The sequence below is a fragment of the Glycine max genome, chromosome 10, assembly GCF_000004515.6.
Source record: "Glycine max cultivar Williams 82 chromosome 10, Glycine_max_v4.0, whole genome shotgun sequence".
In the NCBI taxonomy this organism is placed as follows: Eukaryota; Viridiplantae; Streptophyta; class Magnoliopsida; order Fabales; family Fabaceae; genus Glycine; species Glycine max.
Genome location: NC_038246.2, coordinates 43924500 through 43930012, shown reverse-complemented (window position 1 = coordinate 43930012; position 5513 = coordinate 43924500). Strand labels below are relative to the sequence as shown.

The 5513-nt window shown below is 27.2% G+C and overlaps 1 long non-coding RNA gene across 1 annotated transcript; it reads right to left on the bottom strand.

Moving 5' to 3' along the window:
* Positions 1-4828: 4828 nt before the first annotated feature.
* Positions 4829-5493, bottom strand: LOC121172899 (uncharacterized). The gene is made up of 2 exons (XR_005886698.1): positions 5360-5493; positions 4829-5118 (listed from the first exon to the last, which is right to left on the bottom strand). It is a non-coding gene; the product is annotated as an uncharacterized lncRNA (long non-coding RNA).
* Between the last annotated feature and the right edge of the window lie 20 nt (positions 5494-5513).

Genomic DNA, 5513 nt, shown 5'->3' with positions numbered 1-5513 from the left:
TTATATGACATGTTATCAGGGGTTGCCTGAGACAAGCTGCTAACTATATCCAGATCCGGGTTGAGGTGAGGGTGAGGGTGAGGGTGGCGGTGGGGGTGGGGGTCAGGGTAGGGTTGCTTCCCTGGGGGTGGTGGTGATGGGTATTTGTAGGGCTTCTTTGGTGGTGGTGGCGGAGATGGGTAGTGGTAAGGAGCCTTAGGTGGAGGTGGTGAAGGAACTGGTGGAGGTGGAGATGGGTAGTGGTAAGGCTTCTTGGGAGGTGGAGGAGAGGAGTAGATGTAGTTGTTTGCTGAGATTTCAGATGGGAGGCTGAAAAGGATTATGGCAAAAGCAAGAGTGATAGAAGCAGAGGCCATTAGTGACCCCATTCTCCCCCAAGAATATTTGGTTTTGGTTATGCTCTTAACAGAGCTAGTGCACCTCCTTTTATAGTTGCTTCTTAACCATTTAACTCCAATCAACAACTGGGAAAGTAATAAGTTTAGTTAATTACTTTTCACTTCGATACTCACCTTCTTGGAAACACGATATTATGTACTACTAGTAGTACTATCTTTGAATTATTGGCTAGGTATTGACTTTTTATTGAACAATGAGACACGAAACCCTTTTCTCTGGAACACAGATTTGGAATGCATTATCATATTTGTACACCCCATATTTTTTATAGACTTTATTAATATTCATTATTTTTATCATATCATATTTATATTTTTTCTCATCCATATATTATCTCTCTAGTTGGTGTTAAATAAGTTGTTGGAACTGATGATTCGTGTCGAAGCTAGGTCCGATAAAAGTTAATAGTTAAATATGGTTAAAACTTGAAATAAGCGTTTGAATTAATTGTAGTCATAAATCTTGTATTACAATGTGTACACGTAAAAAAAAAGTAAAAAAAAAAAACCCTGCCGCTGCAAGCTAGCTAGTCCAGACTGTAGCTAGACAGAAATGCTGACACCAACTTTATTTTTCTTTGCGGAGGTGGAAGAAAAGACAAGAATCTGATTTAATTATTTTATTGTTTCTAACATTGAAACATCACTCTGCTAAACATGCAATGCATGATTTTGGGTATTAGTCTTCGCAAAATTATTTATTCCTATAGACTTTTTTTTTCTTAAATGATTTTTTTTATATAAAATATTATTTATTTATTTATTTGTGTCTTCGCGATTTATTAATTGAAACATCACTCTGCTACATGCATGATTTTGGGTATTTGTCTTCGCCAAATATTTTATTCCTATATATTTTTCTTAAATGATTTTTTAATTTTATAAATTAATATGGATTTCTTATTTTGACCTTTTTTATTTATTATATTATTATTATTATTATTATTATTTTAATTCCTAACGTTAATTTTTTAATTAAATATGACGAGATTAATATAAATTGAAAAACAAGTTTAATATTATTTAAATAATAAGAATCAAAATGAAAATTTTAAAATCTAAGAAGAATTTATATTAAAATCTAAAAGTTTGTAAAAATTAAATAATGAGATGAATGAATTGAGTGTCACTTGAGAAACAAAATAACAAAATTTATAAAAATATTGATAATTTTTTAAAATATTTTATATATAAAAAGCAAAATATCATTTTAGTTTTTTTCCCTCTTGATATAATGATATCTAATTCCAGAATCTTGTACGGCTCTCTAAAGTGGAAAACGTGATATAGGGACACATAAAACGATTGTTCATCTCTCCCAGATATTGATTAAGTATTTATTAAACTATTTATTTAGTAGTTTTTATAGATGTTTCTGTTTTAAGATTTAGGGAGTAACTCTTCTAAAAAAAATATAGGGAGTAACATTTAACAGTATGATACATTATATTAATAAATAACTTTGTTAATGTAAAAAATTATAATTAATTAATTATATTGGTAGTGTAATACATTTTATTGTAAGCAATGCACACAAAGTTATTTATTCATATAATGTATCATGCTGTCAATGTAAATACTTAATTATTAGTGAAGCTTGTAATGTACTTTAATTTAACCTCTCATCTTTACCGAAAAAAATTGTACAACAAAATAAAACTGTGCATCATATAAAAGGGGAAGTGGGAAGGCATCAACTTGGGAGATGATACACCAGACAATAATCTAAAGCGAAAAAACATTTAAAAATGGAAGCTGAACTTTCGTTGCCAGCTCAATGAATGTCGATATTGACCTTATTGTATATTATGACACTCACCGGATGTTATAAGAAAAGAGATCAATATAAAGGCTTTCAATAAGATTCTACAAATTTAAATGAGATCTCACCTAATTTTTTTTATTGGCTAAATAAAATTTATTTAAATCTGAGCTATTTGATTGAGGGATTAGCGTCTTTTTTTTATTTCTTCACATTATCAATTGTAGGAAAAAAATGTATTTATATGTACCAATAGCTTACTGGAGTAGGCGAAAACTGATGTGTATTATGCATTGTGCATTTGTATGTACCTATAGCTTACTGGAGTAGGCGAAGACTGATGGTACTGTATCTATTTTCTATATTCCCTTTTTCTTGGGGACATGAAATTGAAAGGAAAAAAAAAAAAAGATGATCAGACCTGTGATGTGACTTGATCTCATTCTCATGAAGGAACCAGAGAATAATGAACAGCGCGGAAGAATAGTGCATGAAATCTCCACAACGGACGTATCAAAGCGACTCGAAATTCAGAAAAAAAAAATCAAATTAAATTTAATAAATATTTTTTAAGAGTCCCTATAAAATTAAAAGTTTTTTTAAATTATTTTAATCATTTCAAAAAAATATCAATTTTTATTTATTTTAATCTCTTTTTCATTAAATAATATGGTAACAGTAAAGTTAATCATGTCCATTGATTTATCACTATCAAGATTGTAACAAGATAATAATTTATAATTTTTTAAGTAAATAAAAAATGCACATAATTTTCTTATCAATTTTTTTATAAGGTGATAAGTTAATGAACTAACAATATTGTTATTATATTATTAATTGTCATTATTATCTAACAAGAAAGATTTAAATGAAAATAAATAAATTTTAAAAATAAAAAAATTTAAATACTAAAATAAAAACATTATTTTATAAGGAAAAAAATATTTAAACCCTTTTCTTGAAGGCAGATATTCCATATGGCGTGTTTTCCATTTCAACCACAAAGTTAAAATATATAGCAATTTAGGGATGTTTGAAATTATTATACTTTTTTACTCTTGTAAATTATTAAAAAATAAAAACATCTTTGAGATCTACCTACCTAGCTAGCTTGACAAAGTATCCAAGAAATATTTTAGAATCGTCATTCACTTATTTTAGCAAGACTCCTTGATTCTTGGTGTAATTTATTCTGGGTTAACCGCTTTTAACCAAGGGTTATGAACCAATTTTCTTTTTTTTTTAAAAGATACAGACTAAAATACACGTTTAATTTTATATTTAATTTAATCTTTTATATTTTTAAAATGAGTTAAAATAATTCTTTTAAAACAATGATATTTTTAGTATTAAAATGGGATTTTGAATCTTTTTATTTTCTAATGAAACTCAACTAATGATCCAATAATAAAAATTCAATCACGTATGATAAAAATGATGTAAAAAATGAATTTTATAATCAACTAGAAAATAATTTAATTTTAGATTTTTTAATTTTTTTATTGCTCATTGAATTCAATGTTTACATGATTTTTGTTATGTTTATCACTTTTTTTATTCTAACATTGATTGAATTCTATAATTTTTATGTATCTGAATTTAATAAGATAAGTTTTACCTCTCAAATTAAAATTACAATAGGATTCAAAAATGAATTCCAAAATTAAAAATTATTATTATTTTAGAATGAAAATTTATTTTAAAAATATAAAATACTAAATTGAATCTTATAAAACATAAACAATGAAACTAAATATAATTTTAAATATAAATGACTAAAAAGTATATTTTATCCAAACTTATAATATTTTAGGATTCATCTGAGTGATTTTTGATTTGGCAAAAATGCATCCCTGTGCATTCATCAACCCATTCATAATGCTCGTAACTAAAATGTTAGAATATCATTTTAGTTTATTATCTTTTTGTCTTTTTTGTATTTGGTCATTTATAATTTAAAAGTCTTGTTTTAATCTTTTAAGTTTGCAAATAAATCTAAAATAGTCTTTTCTTTCATTAAATGATAACCTGACATTAATTAATTTTATTATATTTTATAATGGTTCATTTTTTGCGGTTCAAAACTGTAAAAAATTATTTGTTAGAAGCTTTTGTGAAAAAATTGATATACTCCATACCTAATTAAATGTACCTATTAAAAACTGTCAGAAATTTCTATATGTATTCCTTGTGTATCCATTACTCACAAGTACCTATTAAAAATACTTGGCCCATTTTCTATCCATGGTGAATTTTATTTGCGCATATCAGTAAGTCCAAATTTTAAGAATGTATGGTTCCTAGGTATATATTATTACAACAAAAATACTATGGAATAACAAATAAGAGAGAATATTTTATTTTATGAGAAATTTTAAATATTACGAAATTAGATTCTACAAATCCTTTCATCAATTATATCCACAGTGTTTTATGAATTTATTTTTTCAACTTAAGATGTGCCACATGTGATTAATACTTTTCCGTGCAAATGAACTCATATTAAGAGTTATCATTTATGGATATCTAAAGGGTCTAAACATCTAGTTGACATTCATTATTTTCTTTTTATATCACATTACCAATCTTATTAGTTATTTGTGTTTTCTCTTTTATCTCTTTCTTAATGTCAACACCCAAGAGGTGTGATGAATAGTTATTCTTCCTATTTAGCGAATCTGTTATTTTAAATATGTTGCCTTGTCAGCATGATATGCGAACAGACACAACTTTGAAAATTACATTGCATGCAGGCAACTGGAAGTACTTGGATGGACAAGTGCCTTACAATTGTTCAACACAATAAGAACACGTACAATAAAAATAAATAAAGAAAATACAATTTAAACACTAGTTAAACACTGATGAAATATATGAAAAGTTTCCTCTTATTCTATATTTGTGAAGTGCTTCGTTCCGTTCATGGCTTTTTATGTTTTCAAACTTTCTGCTTAGATCCTACAAAAAGACGTGTATGGGTCTGTCAGTCCATATCTGAACCATAAACGAAATCCAATAAATAAAAATTGTACACGAAAAGCTTAACAAAATATATTATACTCCAGTAGAGATTAAAGAATGTTTATAACATGAATTTTGTTGTCAAATCAAGAATATATACGTAACAATCAAATAATAATCATGATATTTTAACGGTGACATGCAAAAGTGGATTAGATTTAGAAGATAAATACTTTACCATGATGTTAATGGAAATATATGTTTTCACACCGTAACAGGGTGAACGTAGATCCGAGAAACGGAGACAGAGAAATAAAAAAGAAGATAAATTATTATGTGATGGAAATGTAAAAGGGAGGTAAAAAAAAAGGTATCGCCCCAGGAGGATCCGG